The sequence below is a fragment of the Aquarana catesbeiana genome, linkage group LG05, assembly GCF_042186555.1.
Source record: "Aquarana catesbeiana isolate 2022-GZ linkage group LG05, ASM4218655v1, whole genome shotgun sequence".
Taxonomy (NCBI): domain Eukaryota; kingdom Metazoa; phylum Chordata; class Amphibia; order Anura; family Ranidae; genus Aquarana; species Aquarana catesbeiana.
The window spans coordinates 486,119,499-486,143,674 of NC_133328.1; the positions used below are offsets into that span (position 1 = coordinate 486,119,499).

The 24,176-nt window shown below is 38.4% G+C and overlaps 1 protein-coding gene across 2 annotated transcripts in view; it reads right to left on the reverse strand.

Annotated features, from left to right (window-relative positions):
- Positions 1–24,176, reverse strand: part of CDH2 (cadherin 2) — a 425,329-nt gene that overhangs the window by 345,415 nt on the left and 55,738 nt on the right. The gene's annotated exons all lie outside the window — the stretch shown is intronic.

Genomic DNA, 24,176 nt, shown 5'->3' on the forward strand with positions numbered 1-24,176 from the left:
CTGATTTGAGACTTGTTCCTCTTCTGACCTGTTTACCTTGTAAATAGCTTTTATAGCATAGTCAGCTGCAGAGAAACAAAATAAAACCGTTGAAATAACACTTTCTGCTGCTATAAAATGCAAACTTCAACACGATTTTAAACCAAAGAGGGCTTTGTTCATATACACAACACAGCAGTTCTGGGCCTAATAACTACCTAAATGGAGGCTATGATTTGGCTTTTAGAGCAGCTAAACATACACAGATACCTAAGTGTGCCATCGGAGGCAAATGAGCATAAAAATGGATCTAACCTTTCTTAAGGCAGAGACATACAGCAGCTGCCTATATTTCAAAATTCTGTGCCTGTCTTGTGCTGGGAAGTACACTAAAATACTAAGCGGTATTGTACTGTTCCCATATATTTCCCAGCGGCCTATATTACCCAAAAGGATGAAAATAAAAGAAAAAAGAAAGCTAGCCTTACACCCCGCAATCCTGCCATTTTTTAGTAACCTATCATTAAATTTGCTAAAATAAAAACAAAAAATATTGATTGGGCAACATCAAAATGTATCACTGGATTCTTACACAATTAGTTTTGCTAAAGTATAACTTTAGCCAAATATTTGTCATTCTGTTTGCAAAGATTTCCTTCATGTCCTGTCCTAGAAAGAAAATTAAAAAATATTTTTTGCCAGAGTTTCACTTTAAATACAGATTACATGGTTGTTAATAAAACTAGTTGAACTAACCAGTCACATTTTGGCTCTACAGTTAGAAGTATACAGATCAGCAGCCTGAGTCATCTTTATCTGTATATGGTGTGATTATTAGGAAATCTAAATATAGCAAACAGAGGTGTTTGAGATGATTTGGTGTAAGTTTGTGATGCACTTACCACGAGCTTGTGATGCATTCACATTGACTTGTATGGAGAAATAAAACAAAATGGTTAAGAACTTGCCCTCTGAAAAATTTAACCTCCTACATGACCAGGCCATTTTTTGCTATTTAGCACTGCGTTACTTTAACTGACAATTGCGCGGTCATGCAACGCTGTACACAAATGAAATTTATATCATTTTTTCCCCAAAAATAGAGCTTTTTGGTGGTATCTGATCACCACTTTTGCGCTATAAATAAAAAAAAGACTGAAAATTTTGAAAAGAAAAAACAATATTTTTTACTTTCTGCTATAAAACATATCCAGTAAAAAATGTTAAAAATAAAAAAAAATCCTTATAAATTTAGGCCAACATGTATTCAGCTACATATTTTTGGTAAAAAAAACTCCCAATAAGCATATATAGGTTGCTTTATGTGAACATTTTAGCATCTACAAACTATGATATATATACTGGAATTTTTGTTTATTTACTTTTTTACTAGTAATGGCGGCGATCAGTGACTTATAGCGGGACTGTGATAGCAAAGCAGGCAGTCTGACACTAACTGACACTTTGTGGGAACCAGTGACACTAATACAGTGATCGGTGATAAAAAAATATGCACTGTCACTGTACTAATGACACTGACTGGGAAGAGGTTAACATCAGGGGCGATCAAAGGGTTAAACATGTGCCTAACAGTGCTTGGTGTGTTTTGCAGGACACATCCCCGCTGACAGGACAGAGCTCTGTATTGTTTACATTGACAGGGGACCCAAGAAGAGAAGGTTTTTGGCCACTCTGTGCAAAACCATTATTAAAAAAAGAAATCACCTTTACAATCACTTTAACAGATACAGTATGTACACCAGTCCTGTAACTAATTATTAGGCAATAATTTGGCTGTTTGACCCTGAACATTTTAACACTGAATACATGTAACAGTCCACACTAACCATAGTAAAGCAAATGAGCTAGGTTCATTCTCGCAAAGAATGAGTTAACTGTATATGCAGGGTTGATTTACTAAAGTAGTAGAGGCTGTTCACATAGCAAAGGAAAGGTTAGTGAACTGAATATGACAAATCTGTATTCATTATGAATACCAAATCATATGCAAGTAAAATTAAAAAAAGAGGATCTCTGGTAGCACAAGATTGGATATTGGAAGTGCCATCAGAAAGCCAGTGCTCTTCTTCGATCTCCTCCAGCTCCAAATTGTGAGTGTGCCCTCAACGTTCTTGGAATACGGGATTGATGGTCTTGCATTTAGGTGATAAAATTAGCTAGGGAGCAGCCATAGGATCTGCAAAGAAGAGGAACAGTCATCCATTCTAGATCCAGTGGGGAAGAAGATAAATATCCCTCTGCTTTATACCCACTTACAATAAACAACCAGTAGACTTTTGCTATATGAAGTAGGGGGGTTCACATAAAAATTATTTTGAAATGCTGACTAGTTATTCTGGGCAGGTCAAACTGAGCATATGGTGAAAAAAATGCAGAATGATGTTAACTTAAGAGAAAACTAAAGATGAAAATAATCAATAGATCCAGATATAAAGGCAGCCAAAATTTCCTGAATCTCATTTTTTCCCGTCACCTCTTTCATTATAAGCCTTGCTATTTGATTGTGAGACTGCTCTTTACATTAAAGGACCAGTAAAGATGCTCTGGGGCCAGGAATTGGTAGGGCCAAACTGGAGTTTTACCAAAAATAGCCCACATTTTTAGGTAAACTCAGTTGCATATATTTTTAGATTTCTTGATTAGTTTGATGGTTTTTGTTAATGAAGGTAGCATATATTTATGGATTTATTTATCATATGCTCAGCTTGGATTAGCTAGTCTGTGAAAGGGTGAGAAAACACAATGGTGATTACAGTATAAGCTACGTTTCACCAGAGGTTTTATGAAAGCTGTCAATGTGCACAGCTAGCCTGATTACTATAGGGACACCTTGAGCCCTATCTTACCAGCTGTTCCAAGCTTACACTGAGTACATCAGCAGCAGAGAATATGACTATCTCTTTATAACTTTGCTGCATACAGACCCAGGAGAATTTCCATTTACAAATTAACTTTCATCACACATATTACTCACAGCACAGTTCCGTATACTTAGATGAATTTGACAGCCACAACACAGTTAACGATGAGTTTGCAGTACTGCTGTCTATACACAAACTACTGATCATTTTCAAACAGAAATGTCCCTTGTACTTCCATTTATTTATTTTTGTTTGTATATCTTGCTTATACATATGTCTAAAGACAGAATGCGTGTTTTATTTTAATGAATGCATTATAAACAATCAATGAACAGGTAGCTCTTGCCACTGAGACTAAACAGTACACTATAACGAGATCTAATTTTAGCTCTAGTAGTTTAGTTTTTGTTTGTGTCTTTTTCGTAACATTTTTTGACGTTAGATTTGCAGTGTCTATTGATTATACATGCAAACAAAAATTCACCTGACAGCCTGTATGCAAATAACACACTGACAGATTGTTGAATAAATGAGAACACTAGAAATAAGCAGGAGTGCTCTAAGCGTCAGGAAAGACCTGGCTGAAATTACCATTTCAATGATACGGAATTTTCAGTACTCTGTGCAGATATACAATTTCTGGAAGTAAAAATAAGCATCTGAGATCTGAGTTTACAAAAGTTCAGAAGTTTATTCAAAACAAACTTTATAAACTTTGCAGTTCCAGCATAATTACAGTTCGTAAAGACATGGAAGCTGTTTCACAAAAAATAAGGTCAGTTTTGAACACAGCATACAAAATGCATAAATGCACGAATTAAAGCTGAACTCCAAGCAAAGCCAAATATACAGTTAAAACATGTTTGTTAACTCTTTTTTCCAGCCAAAGGATTTGCAAATCTGTTCAGTCTTTTATCCAAGCAGTCCTGCCAGACAGGACAGTCAGGTTCTTGGCCTTTCTTCTGTCTTCACAACAGTTAGGCAGCACAACCCGGCCCAAGAGCTACCCCAGCCTGTGACTGGGAAATGAAGATGAGGAAACACATTGATGAGGTCATCCCTCTGCTCTCCCCACCTGTAGCCAGTGATGCAGCAAGCATTAACCCCTTCCTGCTCACCATGGCGTCCTCTTCAAAAGTTCTTAACACCCAAGGGTGCAGAAAGAATCAGTAATCGTGAGACCACTGTGATTGGCTGTCAGAGTGGTCACATTATCAGAAGCCAGTCCCACCGGCTATTGATGTATTCTTGGGACTGAAAGCCATTTTTGGCAGCTCGGCCTTTTGTGCTGGGATACATGTGTGGGGTGTGGGCCTTGAATCCCAGCCTTTTTCTGTCACACATTAGTGTTACTGTGACATAAAAGAGTTAAAGCTGACATTGGTTTAGAGTGCCTTTTATCCCTCTCTTGATAGTTTTTTAAATAAATTAATTGACTATAAAAATTAGTTTTTTTTAACTGTCTAAGGTTCAGACTTTATCGCCTAAAAGACAGAAGAATGAAAAGTAGTGGTGCAAATAATATGATTGTTTTCTACATATTACTTTCTGAGATTCATTGCTGGCAGGATGGATGATTCAAAACACTGTGATTACATAGTAGGTTTAAAGGTGTAAATATGAACAACCATATTACAAATATGGATCAAACATGACTCAACGGCCTAAGAATAGTATAGGCATTATATTACTTTAATTACAGTCTAAGGCTGTTTAGGCTACCTGCCAAGAAACATTGTTTTAGAATTAATTTGACAATAGCTGGCTTGTATATGGAGCAGCACATGTGCTATCTTAGATTAGTTCTAGACAGGGAGCTGTCTCACCAAAAATGAAGGGTAGAGAGATCTGTTCACTTCAGTACTGAAACCCATTAGTGTTTCATGTGAGACCCTCCTGATGGGCCAAAGCAGCAGATGATCAGTTAACACCTTTCCTTGGCAAGACTTGCTGCAAAACTTTGCTTCACAATCCTCCCCATGGCCCTCCATACATGCACAAACCCAACTCCCTTGGCTTTAATTATAGGACTTTCAGCAGGACATGTTCACCCTTTACTAAAACTCACTCAGCATAGCGCTCTGTATACTGATATGAAATCAGTTTGCATTCATTAGTTTAACATATTTTGCTTTTACTTATGATTATTGCAATTACTGTTTCTTCACTTCCTGGTTGAGTGAGGCACTGGTCATGTAACTAGGGCCTTACAGATGCATGCTGGGAATTACCTGTCACATGTTCCAGGAGTCAGACCCAGAGTTTCAGGCAGAGTTCTATGAAGTAAGGGGGTGGATTTATATGCCCTTAGTGAAAATGGGCATCATGAGAGGAATGGGGAGGAAAAAGAAAAATAAGGTATGCAAAGTTGTAATAAACCCAAGAACAAAAATGTGTTAAAGTGCAGTATACCGATTCTTAGATGTGGTGGCTGCATTTGTTTTCTTTTTTTTTTTTTTTTTTAAGATTTAATTTTATTTTTACCTGATGATCCCGGCCAGTAAGTTTATTTGTCAACTTTCTTTAACAGACCAAGCTGTTCTAGCAAAGTAGCAGAGGGTTGAGCCAAATCATTTAACACTGACACGGGTACTTACAACAGTCAGCTTTTATTCAGTTATATAAAATAATTATGCCGAAAAAATACGGTTCACTCTAACTGCCTATAAAGCGTTACCTGGAATTTAGTTTCAATTTGTCCATCTAATTTTGCTAGTCTTAAGCCTCGTAGATACTATCCGATTGTTGGCAGGGGATTGTGTGATGACAGACTGTTGGCCTAAAATCCGACCGTTAGTACACTCCTTCAGACAATTGTTGTCCAACTTTCGGCCAAAAAATGTTGGATGGCAGGCTAGTAAATTTTTGGCGTACAATGGTCTGTTGTCTGATTTCCATATTGTCAGTACAAACACGCATGATCGGAAGCAAGGAGCGAGCCGGAAGCGGTCGGTCTTGTAAGCTAGCATTCGTAATGGAGAATTATCATTCGTGACGCAGCAAATTATGAAATGTCGAAATGCAGCGCACATTCTCTTTTAATGGGATAATGAAGCTGCTTTGCTGGTGATACTGATGGAGTTATGGCAAACGTATTTTCAAAGGCATTTTTCTAGCTATATCAAGAATAATATTATAATGCTTGTTGTTTTATTTTTTGGGCAAGTTACCACAACACAATTATCCTAATACATATGTAATATGTAGCTGCCTACTCTTAAACTGTCATTTGAAGTAAAACACATAGCCAAGTATTATTCTACACAATTTTTTTATTGTGCATCAAAAAAATAAATCATATTAAATTAGAGATGCTATCTGTCATCCAAATACAAAGAACCTAACCAAAAAGTACATTCTATGCATACAAAAATATAGAAAATATAACAAATAAAATAATTATTCCAAAACAACAAAAAAAGGAAATTAGTAATTGGTGAAGGGGTGAAAATCCCCAGTCCAGCAGTCTTGTTGGGGGTCTTGTGGCTGGTATTGCCACTGCCGGCCATGCTGCTGTGGTGGGTGGGGTGGCTGTGGAGGTGGTGAATGTGGGGCCACAAAATCACACAGGTGTGTGTTTTGTGAAATTTGGCCCCTCACCCCCTTGTTGAGGAGCTGCAGGATGAGTTCCTCACACCTGCTCCTTTGCTCACCGTCCATCTCCCTTAATTTATTGGCCGTCACCACGGCAAATCCCTCAGCCTCATCTGGGTTTGTCGGGATGGCAGTAGTGGCCTGGCTGAGGAAGGCAGCTGTGGCCTTGTCAAGATTCCTGCCCTTCCTGGCCCTTTTAGCAGGAGAGCATAGGGGAGGGATCTGGGATTCCGTCTGGCTGCTGACCACTGGCTCCTCCAGACTGACACTTTCCTGTGTATGAAAATGGGACATAATTAGAATCTTTTTTAGGGTTTGGTCATCAATCACACACAATTTTGATCTCCTCACTGACGCAAATTGAATGTGGACAAATAGAAAAAACTATCATTCTGATCCCAGCATTTTTAATTCTTGTTCCAATCATTTGGATGTTTAGATTTCCAAACAAAACACCCACTCCACACATTAGCAGAGTATGTAGTGCATTAACATTAGCATGGAGATGGAAGAGTTGGAAAGAGCTGGCAGTGTTGCTAGGTACCCGAGTTTTGGAGAGCCAGGCACCATGGACAAGATTACAGAGTAGTTGCAGTGTGTACATTCCTAGTAGTGTAGGTGTCTGAAGGGCAAGCAGGTTGCTAGCAACAATAGACTGGGTAAGTATTTCCTGAATTTGACTAGTAACTTGACCATAACTCAGTATGTAGGGCCTCAGCCACTTGACCATTGTTCCCTTAATACTTTTTACTCTTCTTACTAGGTCATGATCTTCCATGATGCACTATTGGCAGAATGAGTGCAGATATGTTGCATTGTTTGAAGGATCTGGAGCAAATCAAGGAGGCTGCCATCAGAGATTTTGTGGACATGCTTGCCAAATTTTAATTTCCTCTTGCCTGTTCTAAAGTTTTTTGTTCCACTTGTTGGCTCCTGTTTGCCCTTTTAATATTTACCATGTTTTTCGGACTTTGAAATGTGAAAGTTTAGGGACAGAACTTACTCTTTCTCCACTACACTCTTCTAGGTGCACCACCAGGTCATGTTTTCTGTATTTTCCTCAGTTTAAAAATGACTGTGCAAATTACTAACAGTGAACATGACAACATCACCTGTGCCAAATTCTATAAGTATACAAAACATGACCTGGGTTTGCATCTTGAGGAGGAGAGTTGGGAAACACTGCCCTATAAAACCGAATATTTGAAGGTGCCCCCAAATTGTGCCTTAACATTCTTATTTTCCTCATGATCCCATGCCTAAAATGTGTGTTTCCACACCTCTAGTTTGCAAAAAGCCCCAGAAACACACAGTGTGTCAACATGTGCTATCTACCATCAATGGGTATCAATGGACATGTTTTGGGGGTGCAACCCCTTCCTCATAACTAAAGAAGCTCAGAGGAAGGGGTTGCACCCCCGAAACACATCCATTGATACCCCATGATAGGAGATAGCACGTTGACACACTGTGTGTTTTGTGGGTTTAGAAAAAAGATGTGTATAACTACACACATTTGCGGCATGGGATCATAAGGGAAATTTAATTGGTATGCCTAAATAAAGCCCATTTGTGAACATATTAGACAGATAAGAAACACAGACAACAGTAGTTCAAATGAAATATGACTTTATGATCTCAAAATTATATTAGGCATAATCAGCTACAATTTGCTGCCAAGCCACTGCCCCGCTACCCACAAAATAATCAAGGTATTTCTGCCGAAAATCTCTGGCAATTTGTGAGGGCAATAGCACGGGCATTTTCAATAGGCATCAGCCACAGGTGGTCAAGCTGCAGCCTCTTCAGCTGGGCCTGCCACTGCAGGTCCATGTCACTTGGCAGTAAGGCAAGGAAGCTAGTAGCGTTCCTCTATAAGCAAATATGTAAAATACAACAGCACAGGACCACATGGTTGATCTTTTAGAGTGCCAGGTTGATTGGAGTCAAAAACAGCCTGAAACGACTCGATAGGATGCAAAAGGCATTTTCGACCATGCTTCTGGCACGAGAGCCTGTAATTGAATATTCTCTGCTCTGGGGTGAGGTTCCTTATAGGAAACAGCTTCATCAGATGTTCCCCCAGAGCAAAGACCTCATCTGCAACAAAAACAAAATTGAGGCCCTCAACATTCTCCTGAGCAGGTGGCAAGTTTAAGGTGCGATTCTGGAGCTGCTTGTAGAACTCTGTCTGCATAATCACTCCTTCATCAGAGTTGCAGCCGTTCTTCTCAACATCCAGATACAAAAACTCATAGTTGGCAGACACTACAGCTAGCATGACTATGCTGCAAAAGCCCTTATAATTAAAATAATATGAGCCAGAGTTGGGTGGTGGGACAATCCAGACATGCTTGCCATCAATAACACCACCACAGTTGGGAAAATCCCATTGATGGTGGAACTGGGCTGCAACGACCTGCCATTGCCCTGGGTTGGAAGGAAACTGTGGATTAAAAAAATAAATTACTAATTATTGCACATAACATTGAGTATTAAATGAGTATTTAAAGACAAAAGTGTAAGATCAACTTATCTGATTCATCTCCCCCTCTGGTGGCCCATTAGCAACATTTTAGGGTGGGGGGGTGGTAATGGGTAGATGTTTTGGACAGGTAACCCTCTCCACTTCCATGAGAGCTGTTTGCATACATAATCTGTGATACTTTAGCCAGCCCCTCCTTACTTACACTATTGGCAGCCCAGTGGACTGGTAAGAAGTGTCATAATCTAAAAATCTGGATACACACTGTTCAAATTGCAGCACATTTTGACATTCTGAAATTACCTATCAATATAATAGGAGACAAAAAAACTTTCTACGTTACAATTTGTAGGTAATCAGACAGGCCCTTGCACTACATGGTTTGGTGAATTTATCCAGAAATATGAACACAAAAGAGGGATAGTGTGTATGGGTTTTGCAAAGTCAGCAGATAGAGTATTTGTATCTGTTGAATTAAATTTTTTTTTGGGGGGTGGGGGTTCCAAATGAGTTTTGGCCCCAAAAAATGGTCTCTTGCACTCTGCCTGAATTTGAGGACAACAATAACATTTGTACACATTTTAAGGGTTGTTTAGGGTAAGCCCCAAAATGTAGCTGACAAAAAACATTGTTAAGTTACTAGGCTAGGTGTGTATGGGCCCAGGATAGCATGCTGGGGAGGTTAGTGAAGAAAAACATGCATGTAGGCCAAAAAAGGAGCAGGAAAAGCTTACCGCATGCATGAGGACAAAGAGGACATTCGCAGCATATTACAATATTGATAATTATATAATCAACAAATGAATACAATACATTAGCAAACATTAATACATAGAATGTGATCTTAAAGGTAAAAACTTCTTACCCTAATATAGTCCTTCTGCAGTACTTGAATAATGGCTGAGCAGGTCTCTGGAATAATGAATCCCAGAGCCTGGGGGGGGGAGTCCCAGTGCTAAACTTGAGGTGCTGGAGACTTCTCCGCGTCGCCAAGTACCGCAAGGTGGCTATGAGCCTTTGCTCTGGAGTGATGGCAAGCCTCATGCATGTGTCCTGCTTCTTAATATAGGGGGTCACCAATGCCAAGAGTTGGTGAAAGCAGGGGTCCGTCATCCAGAGATAATTCCGAAAATCTTCCAGATTATTCTCCTGGAGCTCCTGCAGCAATGGCATGTGATATAATTGGTCACGATTAAGCAACCAATTTTTGGTCCAGGAACTCCTCCTCCTCCTGGGCTGGACTTGGGTCAAAGCAATAACTCCAAGCCCAATAATAGCACGTTCTCTCCTCCAAATCTGCAACATGGCTGGTTGGCGAACGGCCATTCAGAAATGAACTCAAAGGCACGAACTGAAAAGCGTGAATCAACACTCACCAAACTTCTACTAACATGAAATTAGCAGAAGGAGCCCAAAGGGTGGCACTTGAGAAATTAACTTCCTCTTTGTAGTCTCGTAGTATGTCTAGTACATCACTACTTTCATGTTTGTTGGCTGACAATTGTGTGCCGTTAGTATGCAAGCCAAAATCCAGGCACACGCCCTTTTGACAAAAGTCTGCACTCGGTTGGCCAACAATCGGATCGTGTTTACGAGGCTTAACACGACCCTCTCCCCAAACTGACAATGCTGCTGTTCAGATGTCTGTCTAACTATTTTATCCTGAATGCAGACTCCCCTAGGACAGGAAATGTGTTAATGGCAGGATCACTAGGTGAAAAAAGGGGGAAAAAAGCCTAAAAACCAATGCAGCAACCATACCTAAGAATTGGTAAACTCCAATATATGAATTTTTGTTGTTGGGATTGATGTCACCTAAAAATCCTGCAATTGTCTAAGTATCTGTTTGTAGATTGCATTAATATACCTTTCTAAAGGTGCATTGGTTGTAATTTCTGTAATAAGGGTGAAGTTCCTCTTTAAAGGCTACAGATGGGCTTACCATTAAAGTATTAAGAGTATTGGCAGCACTTGCATGGGTAAGGTGATGCAGGACTGGCAAGCTTTTGTAACTAGGTCATGTGGAGCCAGGAAGGCTGCGAAACAAGGACCCCCCCATGCAGATAAAAATGTGGAACATATAAAACTTTGTTAAAAATGCTCAAAACAGGTGCAGAGGTGAATGAAGCTATGAAATTGCGTTAAAATGATTTAAGATATAAAATGGATGAGATGCAACATTTCAACTTCACAAGACCAACCTTAGCCAGTGTGGGCAGTTATTGAGCAGTTCTTATTTAGTAGCATTTAGTAGACACATCTGCCCACTTTTGTAGGCTGTACCATCTTGAAATATAAAAGAACCTGTGTAAAGTAATACACATCAGCTGAATAAACAGATTTTGGTGGCTTACACAACAGAACTTACAGGGAAGTATTAGAAAAGTGCATAGATCACAATTGCTAATAATCTCCTTTGGCCGCACAAATGAGCCAACAAGCATAAAAAAAGCATCTAATTTTAGAACATCCAATTTTGTACTTTTAACATACTTTGCAAAATTGCATCTGTTTTAATAGTCATGAAATATTACAGCCACAGGACACAGATACAGGAAATGACTAACTGTGCCCCATGAGACAATCTTCTGTCCTTTCAATGGTTTTCATAAGAAGTCAGATTAACCCCTTCATGAGATGGGTGTAACTAACAGCGGACATGCACAGGAGGATCTTTTGTCTGATATTAGTAAAGAAATAATTTTTTCCTCCCACCTTTTTTATTTTTTTTTACTAATCAGAGAAAAAAAACGTAGAATTGTATCTGCTTTGTCTTACTTTTGATGACAAGATGAGTCTGAAAGCAAATTTTATAACATTTTTACTCAAAAAAAAAAAAAAAAAGTGACACGTACACGTGTACGCTGACCATAACTGGATAGACCCATCGAGTTTTTATAAAGCTTTCCCCTTTAAGAGGCATACTGGAACATCTCTAATCGTCCTATATGCTGAACAATGTCATAATCAAATGCTTCAGATTTCTGTTGCTGCAGGAAATTGACCTATACGATCAGAATCATGTACAATACAGGCAATTTTTGGAATAGTTGGAAGAATTACATAGAACTAAAACACAATTTGCCAATCAACAGATACCCATGTCTAGTCAGGTAGCATATTTCAACTTATAACATAGGCGTGTGCCATAACATTAACACTGAGATAATTCAAGAAGGAAGACTGAAGAAGATTAAACAAGATAATACGACCTGAACTAAATAATGTTTCTTTCTATAACACTGTCAAATGCAGCAACAAAAAGCTGTGCCAAAATAAAAATAAAGAAAAAATGTGAATGTAACGAGCCCCTTGCTCGCTCGGTTCCACTCTCCCGACACTCCTCTGCAGCTATAGTATCAGATTGCAGATCGCAACATCTGATTGTTCGGTCATCCAATGTTCCGGGATTAGAACTACAGCTATGTGCCGTTCTAACCCAGTTATGATAGCTCAGAACAAACACCAGGCAGGCTTTATGTAAGTGTAACCAGGAATCTCATTTATTCAAAAATACAGGCTCTTTTATACACTAACAGTGGAGGTGCATACCTCCCGCTCATATTACTCTAACAATACACCTGTAACCTAATTAACCTAATTAACATGGGCTAATTAACTAATCCCTTTAGACAGCCTAGATGACTCAGACATGACCTTTAGGCCAGACTGGCCGTCTTGTAGCTTAGAACCCCAATCAACATTATCACAATAGCAGAGTTAATTAAACACAAACCACAATGGGGATCTAATGACTTTTAGATCCCATACTAGAGACTTATTTACAATACACATTTTAGCAGACAACAGACAGGTAGCTGGAATTGATGACATTAGCATTTAACAGTAGGAGCCCCAACGGTATGAATCAGTCACTATTCCAATATGGCAAATCCAGGGTCCCCAGAGTCTGTGTGTCCTGGGGACCAGGACCCGAATCCACAGTAATACCGCCTCAAGGGTCCCCAGGCATACAGCTCACAAAGAGCACCGTTCCCCCAAATGCCAGGGCCCACGATCGATCGGCAAGAGGCTAGCATACAGTCCCCTCCAAAAGTCTCTCTCCCGGCTAGGTCTGTCACAGTGAATAATTATTATCTGTTCAAAATGTGAAGCTCTACACCTTCAACAAATTAATTGAAAAATAATTCCAGGCTTAGAAAATGGAAGTCTCACTTTATAGTAAGATAGGATAGCTACATACATATCTATACTAAATATATTATATACATACAAATATATAAACTTTATATCTGTGTAAAAGTTTTAGGCAGGTGTGAAAAATGTATTTAATTTAGAATTCTTTAAGAAATAGAAGTGTTAATAGATTATTTTTATTAATAAAAAAAAACCTGAAAGTAAATAAACATAAGAGAAATCCAAATCAAATCAATATTTGGTGTGACCACCCTTTGCCTTCAAAACAACATCAATTCTTCAAGGTACGATTGCACACAGTTTTTGAAAAAACTCGGCAGGTAGGTTGTTCCAAACATCTTGGAGAACTAACCACAGATCTTCTGTGGATGTAGGCTGCCTCAAATCCTTCTGTCTTTTGATGTAATCCCAGACAGTCTTGATGATGTTGAGATTAGGGCTCTGTGGGGGCCAAATCATCACTTCCAGGTTCACTTCCTATCCTTGTTCATCTTTATACTGAAGATAGTTTTTAATTACATTGGCTGAATGTTTGGGGTCATTGTCCTGCTGTAGAATACATTTGAGGCCAATGGTACGCTTTCCTGATGGTATGGCATGATGGATAAGTATCTGCCTGTATTTCTCAGCATTGAGGACACCATTGATCTGAATATCGGTGCCTTATGGAAAAGGATCAGCCTTCCCTTTACCAAAAGGAAATGTTTATCTCTGTGTCCTAAGGACTGTTTTTAACATTTGCGCTGCACTAATATTGTTTTTGAGTTTGTTACATAGGTTTGGTGAATCCCTATTAGTGTTCAGCTTGCATCCACTTTATATTCTTTAGTTTGCGCTGATTGTCTCTAGTTTACAATCATACACCTGACTGTAATCCCACAAAATCCCTGACTTTGTGCAAGTGTACAAAGTGTGCAAGTGTAAGAATTGATGCTGGTTTGAAGTCAAAGAGTAGTCACCCCAAATATTGATTTGATTTTGATTTTCCCTCTATTCGCTCACTTTGCATTTTGTAAACTGTAAACTGCATTTATTTTTAAGCAATTAAAATATAGATTTCTGAAAGTATTCTTCTTTTATATCATCATTCTTCTTTTTCATCATATACATCATTTCTTCACACCTGCCTACAACATTTGCACAGTACTGTGCATATATATATACTGTATATATATATATATATATATATATATATATATATATATATATATATATATGTAACTTGCGGCCACTAAAAGAACAAGAGAAGAGAGTAAATATGTATATAGGATCTTTAAATCTTTAAAAGAGATTTCTTCTTTCCTAATTGGAATTTTAAGCTAAGCCATTTAGGTACCAACAGAACATGAAATTCGCCCATCATACGAGAAATAAATTTGTTACTGTTCTGTCCCTACATTGGAGGGAATGCAAATTATGATTGAATAAAGCTTTCTGTAAGGAAAGGCTACTAACCAATTAGCCCAGCAGCAGTGGGAAACAGAACTTGCTCTCACAAGAATCTGTACACACAGAAACCATACATCTCCTGCAGCAGGAAGTTCAAGGGAATACTTTGCCCTTCATTTTTTTCATGACGGCAAAGTAAGTGCCAAGAAACTGCGACTGTCTTGTGCCATTTGTATTCAGATGAATAAGCAGAAAATATTTTTTGGCAACGATAGTCTTCTATAATGATGGGATAATTAAATGTACTGCATGTGAAAAAAAGTTCAGTGATGGATAGTACACTAGCATGTACTGCAGCTAATCACTTGCTTTGTAACTTTTATTTTTTTTTTGCATATTTTCCAACTAGTCTCAGAACTATGACTCTTTTAAAAAATCTTAGCGCTAATCAGGCATGAGCCACATTAGATCCAACCTACAGTAACAGAAAGCACTTTGCGAGGACACAAAGGTGCTCTATGCACCCCCCGGGGACTGTCAAATACAGAGTGCACTTATCCTTAAATTAATTCTTTCGCTTAGAAAATATTTCTAAGGGCACCTGCAAATGTAGACTGTTCTTACCACCCTGGAGAGTGCTGACTTGTATTGTCACTTTGCTGAACACCTCAGCATCCAATACTTTTAAGGTGTATCAGGTGACTGGTCCCCCCGCTGTTCACTGTGGTTTCTCCCACCAGCTGCTACATACAGGAAGCAAGATGAAGGCCTCCAAAGTTTGTGATGTAAGGATTCTCATGGAGGCCATAACTCTTTAGCCACGGAACAAGTTGAGTTAATACCCACTGGAGAGGTAAGTATGAACAGTTGATCTTTATCTTCATGTTATACTGCTGAAGACATATTATTTATTTTCAAGCTTGACCCCCAATGTCTACATCTTTGAGTATCAGTAGGCAATGTTCATATTTTATCACAAGTAAATCACAGACAAAGCCACTTTGAAATTCGGCATCTATGCTCTGAAAGCAATTCCAAAGAAGCATCTACAGTCCCACTAGGACGATAAGCAAAATGTAATTATTTCCTTGTGGGCAAAATGGTCACTTGAAAAGCCTGTTATAGCATAACAAAGGAGATGATAAATATGATTTATAAACCTGGTTACTTTCTCAGCACTGCCCTGCAAAACAAAAAAGGTGAACCTGTGGTGGTGATCATAAAAAAATACCCAAAGTAATTGATTTTCAAGCCAAGAATTTTCTCTGTAGAGTTAACACAAAACAATCAGTAGTACGGTTATGACACAATTCATTTGATTTTAAACAAAATATCTAGATCTTTAAAGTCTATAAAAAGACCAAACTACTTTTTCTCATTTTCGATAGAAAAGGGGAGGGTTTAAACTGCTGTTATTTTTTTGCGTGTGTCTACGTCTCATCTGTGTCTCATTAGAGAGATGTCCCTTTGCTTCCTGTCCTGTAGACTCAAAAGGGAAATGAGAGGCATCTTTGCAATACTTTCAACCAAAACTGTATTGATATATAACTTCATAATCGGTAATTACATGCAATATCATTCTCTCAATGCCTGCATGCTATTCAGGATTACCCTGGGAGACTTAAAAGGAGAAGTAGAGGTTAAAGGAGCTTCCCCTGTGGGTTACATTCCTGTGACCCAGTTTTAGCCAACAGTGAGCTTAAGTCTGCTCTCCACTGATGTCACCCAGCCAGTCCAAACTCTGGAGGGATTCCGACTTTAAAGTTGTAATCTACCCAGGTGCCTGAGTGGCAGCTGACTTAGCCTTTCAGCACGCCACTTGGAGCCTGAGCCAGCCGCTCCAGCCCCCTCCAAACGCTGGTGCTCCAGTGAGCACTGGAGGGGCAGAGGAGAGAGCCGGAGATGGACAGACACAGGCTCTCTGCTCGCTGAAGATTGAGAACTGACCAATCAGCAGTCTTTGATCACTACGTTTTTGGAGACCAATGCTACATCCACCTAGGTGAGTACGATTGTTTGTTATTTTGAAATTCCAGACTTCTCTTTTAAACATGGAAATCTCAAATGTATCTAGGAAGATGGTGTTTGTTCTCTCCTCTCCCCCATTAACAACAATTTGATGGGCAGCCCCACTAGCCCAGTGTTTCTCAAACTTTTTTCAGTCAAGGCAGCCTTTAAAATTGTGCACATCGAGGCATCCAATCCTAAAATGTAAAAACCAAACTAACAGTTTTACGTATCGTAGCAGCATCCACACATGTGGATCAACCAACATTAGAGGTCATTTATTCTTACAAAGCAAATATACCTTTCCACACCGGTAGTGACTAGTATTTCAGTATTTCTCTTATCCCTCAGTTTCTCTTGCTCACTAAGTTAACATGACCACATTATTTATTTATTTATTTCAGGTACTTATATAGCGCCGTCAATTTACTCAGCACTTTACATATACATTGTACATTCACATCAGTCCCTACCCTCAAGGAGCTTACAATCTAAGGTCCCTAACTCACATTCATACATACTAGGGACAATTTAGACAGGATCCAATTAACCTACCAGCATGTCTTTGGAGTGTGGGAGGAAACCGGAGTACCCGGAGGAAACCCACGCAGGCACAGGGAGAACATGCAAACTCCAAGCAGGTAGTGTCGTGGTTGGGATTCGAACCAGTGACCCTTCTTACTGCTAGGCGAGAGTGCTACCATTACACCACTGTGCCGCCCACATTACTGAAGGAGAGGGGTGGGGAGGGGCAAACAAGGATGCTGTGCAGGTGCACAGGTTGATAAAAACGTCACCGGCCAATAGAGAGAGTTGAAATATTGGGATGGGGTCAAATAACAACCTCCTTGACTGACAATTATTAATCAAATGTAGTTTTGGGTATCTCTGCTAGAAGAAAGCTGCATTAGCATAAGACACCTGTTATTATGCATGAGTAACAGATTGCTGGTTTATGCCAGTACAGGTACACTTTATAATTCACTGCAATTTCCATGAAAACCGTTAGCAGAAACTTTTTTCTAAAGCGAATGTCACTTTGCAAAGAAATACTGTATAATGCCTCTATAAAGTATGTTTTGCCTGAACGAAACTTGAACTGCTCTTTCTTTATTTAAATTCAGTTGCTGGTGGCAATTCTATTTTAAAATGATTTAATTAGTTGGTTATCTTCTGCTCAACCCTGCTTCCAAGCAACAATGAAGATTACTGACAATTCAGGGAAGCAAGCTGGAATTAGAACTGACTTGTAGCTGCTGCAAATTAACTGAGTGTTTGCACTACTAGGCTTTCTTTTACAGTAAAGGCTGTTCTCAGGAGAGTTGACACTGGTTTTGCACTTTGGCAAAGTACTTTTTATTTTTTTTATGAGGAAAGACTGGTTCAAATGAATATGCCACATTTTTATCCTAGATTGCAAGACTGCAATACTGACCATGCAGAAAAATAATGCAAATATATTTATAAAAACATTAATTTTATTATGATGATTATAATATTATATAGTGGCACTATAATAGAAAGAAATATAAACACCACCAATAAAGGAATTACCCAACGCTATCAACAGCTCCTGTATTGTTGACTGCTCTGTGGCTAAGCATCGAAAGTCCTTCTGACAAGAAACTCTGGGGCTCTTTTAAGCTTTTGTGTGTACGTACCCATAAGCATTTGCATTATATTATCTTGTCTATCTGCTTTTTCCTCATGCAGGACAGCCCTAGAGCGGCAAGACAGGAGTGCCACTTTTAGGCTCTATGCACAATGGGCTTTAAAAAAACCTGCCAGTTCCCTTGGCAGAAAAAAACGCTCATATAGAGCATTTTTGTACATATGTTTAGGTGCATTTAGCAGTGTTTAGTGTTTTTCCTGCCAGAAAACTCCAATTAAAAACGCAAACCAGAAGGGCTTTTTTTCTGCCTCTAACTGCTGAGCTTAAGATATGCCTTTAAGTCCTAACACAAAACACAGCAGTAATTTTTAAGCCTGTGTGCATGGACTCTAATGAAGTACATTCTCAAAAGTCTAGTGGTAAACAAGTCAGGGTGCCTGTAGCTATTACGTGTCTCAGGTATATAGCCAGGCAGTAGTGCGAAAGAAATTCTTCACCACCTACCTCTATAGGTTTTTTTACAATATTTTCCAGAAACTCACACTCCTCCTGCCTTCATTTCTCCTTTAACCTGTGGAAGATCACTGTCCTTTCTAAAAAAAAAAGCCCCCTGGAATCCCCAGCAACAGGGAGTTACTGCATTAAATCCTGAACCTTGCCAAACCCCTTTACTGTGAGCTTAAATACCACTAGTAGTAGCACATGAAGACATCAGGATGTATTGACTTAAAGTAAACCGGTCAGACATTGTAAGTATTTTAAAGCTGTGTTTCCACAAGGTATCCACTACTACAGTTATTTACTAATAAATTCTATATGGCAGCTCTCTAATTTAGTTTAACATACTACCTAGTTTAACATACTACTACATACATGCTACCATAGACGTGAATTCCCTGAATTCTAGGCTAAACCCTAAAATCAACTGACAAACTTGACTAATGATAACCATTTTGGTTTTTAGTAAATTATATTTTATTTTAAATGTATACTTTTCCACATTGATTTTTTATATACATTACAATTGTAATAGCCTCCTTTCAGGAACAATGTCTATCTTTAATCTCCTCAATGGAGTTGTAGGGGAGGATAACCTGAATCAATACATGTGAACCTAAAGATTCACCTGTTGGCTGAAAAGAAAAATACACAATATTTATTAAATTACCGAACTTAAAACTGAATTGTCAGTGCTGTTTATAATAAATAAATATGTGCAAGACCATTATAAACCCCTTTAAGGAAACTCTTACTGGACAGGGTGCAAGCAGGTAGGTGATGCCTAATTTAAAAGTCATGTCACTAATGCAAAGTGGAATTAAACCATAGAGGACGGATTTCTGGCTAACAAAAAACAGCAGACACACTAATGTGCATGCTATTAATTTGGATTTTTATTTTCAATGCTTAAAATAACTGACAGGGCAACTTTAATTGAATCTTGAAAATCAACATCAGTTACAGGCTCTTCCCTAGATGTTAGATTCAGCAGTTTATTCTTCTTACCTCCATTCCAATGTCATAGTGCTGGGGCTTGGTGATAGGACACTGAGGATGCACCGGCATGCCTCCTCCCTCCTATACCTTGTGTTTTTCAGGGCCGAAATAATGCATTAAAGGAGATTATGGTAATGCTGCAGATACTATACAATTACTATCTTAATTTATTGCAAGTAAAGGGTTACTTTAAGACTAATTATAGTTTCAGTAAAGCAGGCCTTAAACATGTAATTGTGAATCAAATATCCTGCTAAACCATTAACAGTCCTTATTACAAAGAAGTGCACTTGCATACTGTTGACTAATTAAAAAGAATTGGAAATTGACAAAAAAAGAAATGTGCTCTGTCTACTAATGTGGACGAAGTGCAATCTAAATTAGGACAGACTATTGCATTAGGCTGGAATTAGCTATCTTTAATTCCCTAAAAACCTGACAGATCAGGCCTTATTTTGCATTCAGTTCTTTTCCTAAACACATCACCTTTTATAAATTTATGCATTAAGCGATTAAAGCAGTAGAGGAACAGAGTACCTTAATTCAGAAAACATCTCCGTTCATCATTTCCTCCTGCATTTAAGTTTCAATTACAGTTGAAAAATGCAAAATGCTATGTGAAAATATCATTACTGTGAGCTATAGCCATACACAGTCAAGGTAAATCAAGTCTATAGCTTTTTGTTTCAAGAATCCATTCCTCTGGCACCTTCTCAATCCATCTAGCAAGATTTATATGCAAGATAGGAAACGCAAGGAAGAGAGATTGGTCCTTATAATCTACTTCAAAGCACTGGAAACTGAACCATTTTATCAGCTTGACTACATCTAAATTAACTAAGCAGCAACAATCTCACACACAAAATAAGTGTAAGATGTGTTTGCATAATGCAAAGCATAAGTAAACCTTCACAGCACAAAAAACTCCTGTTAGTTACAAATGAACTAATCAAACATGGAATTAATCGGCATTCTAAGTAGTGCAATGTTTGGGTGTGCTGTCTTAAAAAGAAACACTTTAAATAGAGTAATGTCCAACTTCAAACCTAGACAAAGTTGTCATCACAGCTAAATAACTGCTGCCCCTTCCTCTACGTGGCAGACAGCAGATAACTTTCAACAGATAACTGTAATAAAAGTACAGTTATCTTCAAAACATAAGTACAAAGTACATTATTAACTACATTACATTATTGTTGATGGGGGGATTGAGCAATTTTTTTTCCTTCCACCCGTGGGAAAATTGCATAATCTATGGCTTGGCTTATTCTCAGTTGTGCTGTTTCTATACATGTAGAAATATAGTAAAATAACTAATATATTGTTAAAGTTAAAGTAATGAGGCAAGGCATAATGTGCAGCTTTTCGTAACCAATACCAATCACTTTTCATTAACATGGAACGTTAGCTAAAAAAAAAAAAAAAGAAAAAGGGGAACAGGCAGAATTTTGAATGCATATGATTTCTTCTACATTAAAGTTATTTACCTGCCTGTCCACCCCTGTACAGTGTGCACGCTCAGCTCACTGTAGAAATTCAGCAAAGCTGAATCAGACTGCACTCCCATGCATGCACGGTAGTGACATCACCTCCACCCAGCCGATCAAAGCGGCCAGTGATAGAGACCGGGAGGCTGGCCGCCTGAAGATGTCAAGGGAGGCGGGAAGCTCCGGGACATTGCATTGCTGGATCCAAGATGAATATGGTTCCGCTTTAATGTGAACACATGGAAGTGATTGGGTATTATAGGTTACTGTGATTTATGTTCCATGATATAAAATAAAGGCATAGAACCTGGACAAGAAAAGAACTAAGAGAATGTTCAGTGGTTGGAATGGCTTAGCGCATTATTAAACTGTTTTTTCCTTGTTTTTTTTTGTTTTTTTTTGTTATTTTTTATTAAACAGTTAAACCTTCTTGAAATTAGAATGCATATGCACTTCTTGCATATTTCTTGCTTATTTTATTTTACTGTGCTTTGTTCATTAGAGTGTGTAAAAACCTCATTATGAAAATAAGGCTGTATATTTTCACATCCGACCAAATGTTGTTTTCCTGAGTGAAATGAAAAGACAAAATTACTGAAGGAAATCTGAAGTGCGTGGCTATTGAAGACTTGCAAATATGTAAATCTTAATGTTAAGTTAATAACGTAAACTGAAAATCTTTTCTATTCTTTTAATTTATTTTACATTGAACTCATGCAGCAGCTTCCAGTATGAAGTGATTCCCTTCCCAAAACCTGCCTTCATCTAAAAGCGAGAAGATAATTGGCTGCAATGGTAAATGGAGGTGTGCTGTCATTATATACTAACATGACTACAGTTATTCAGTAATGATCAAAAACAGTACTCTGGCATATGTATAGCATTGTACAGTATTCTACACAAAAACATGTACGCAGATGGGCAAACCAATCTGAGGGATAAAAATTCAGTATCACATTGTCTTACCTGACAATGTTATCATGCATTTGTGTTTATTAAAAAGGTCTGCCTTAAAGTGTAAATTCCCCTTTTCAGAAAAATGAAAAATAAAATGTACTTACCTCAGTGGGTGATGCACCTGCTATGTGGGCAATGACAGCTTGTCACCCACGGAGGTAAGTAAAGCAGGGAGGTGGGGAGGGTGTAGGGTGTTAGTTCACCTTTTCATCTTTTTCTGAAAAGGTAAACTAGCACTTTAAAATAAGCTGTGCATAATAAAAAGGACCTTCCCTAGATCCTGCCTAGTGACTACAAAGGAAGGTAGGATAAAAAGGCATCTTATTTTGTTGTGGAAAACCTTTTTAATTATCATAGTTGCTCTACTGCAGAAAAAGAAAACTAATTACAAATGCTCTAAAGAGACAGTTTAACAGGTCAGCGCTATTGCGGGAATCGCCGTAGCTGTACATCGCTGTCGCTTTGTGCAATAGATACAGTGGGCGCGCCCGCGACGCCGGTACAGATTCGCGTGGCCAACAGCTACAATGTCCCCTGGCCACCCGCGATTGCTCCACAGAGAGCAAGAATGGGGATATGTCAATGTAAACAAACACATTACCCGTTCTGTCAGGGGACTACAGCGTGATCGTCTGTTCCTAGTGATCAGGAACAGCGATCTCTCTGTACTCCCTGTCAGTCCCATCCCCCCACAGTTAGAAACACCTCCCTAGGACACACTTAACCCCTTGAATGCCCCCAAGTGTTAATCCCTTCCCTGCCAGTGTCATTTATACAGTAATCAGTACATTTTTATAGAACTGATCACTGTATAAATGTAATAATAATAATAATAATAAAAATGCCATAAATCTATCCCTTATTTTGTAAACGCTATAACTTTTGCGCAAACCAATCAATATGCTTATTGCGATTTTTTTTACCAAAAATATGTAGGAGAATACATATTGGCCTAAACTGATAAAGAAATTTGTTGTGGGCAGGCCCACAGCATCTTTCACTGTAATTGTGTCCAAAGTTAAGCTGGATACACACTATACAACTTTTGTTGTTCGATTTCCTTTAGATTTAACTTCAACTAAGTAGTGCAAGGGTCTGCCTGATTGCAAACAAATTGAAAGTGTTTGGATTTGACCTCATATTATATGGTTTTGGTAAAACGAAAGGAAAAGAATCTAAAGAAAATTGTATCCAGCTTTAAGGTTTAAGAGCCTGTGTTGATAAGCTTTTGTTTGCTTCAAGCCAGTTTTGCATTCTCATAGAAGTTTTTGGGAATGCAAAATCTGTTTGAAATAGGTTAATTAAACCAGTAAACAAAAAAATGAATGATTTTAGAAGCATCTCAAAATGATGCCATTGACACAGGCCTTTACGTGGCTTCCAGCTTGGGCACAGTTTTGATTCCTTACAGAATAGCTACGTAAGAGGGTAGTTTGTGAAATCAAGAATGGGTCTATAATGGTTAAATTTAACTTGGGGCACAGAGGTGCCATGCATACATCCTGATTTATACTTAATTCTTTCTGGTGAGGTATAGAGGCATTAAGGACTTTAATGGTACCGCCATAGACATGACAACTACAGAGGTATACTGTAACTCCTTCAATACTGGAAGTTTAACTCAGCAATAAAGCAGGAGTAACTCCTTCTAATAATCCTGAGGCGGTAACTCCGCGAAACATGTTGAGAAATATTGGATGACTTTCATCACAAACCCCATGTCCTATTGGAGTACTATGCTCTATTGTTGAATAAAACATATCGTATTGAAGGAGTTATACCTCTCCTTTTCCTTAATATATTTTTTAGAATTGATGTTCTATTAGCGCAACAATGATTTTATACAATTTGTAATAAAATATGATCATTCTATGGCAGTACCATTAAAGTCCCTAATGCCTCTATACCTTCCAATTTACCTAAAGACATTGTAGCACATTGACATTTATTCTTTCTGGGCTATAGTTGCATCCACTTGCCCTTTTGTTCATGGGCACAAGAAAGGCCTTAAAAAACAAATCTGTAATTCATTGGGTTTATCTTTTTCCATCAAATATAAAACTTTAGTACACAATTATATCATCGTCTCACTCATTTACAAGACATTCATTTTATTATTTCATCACTAC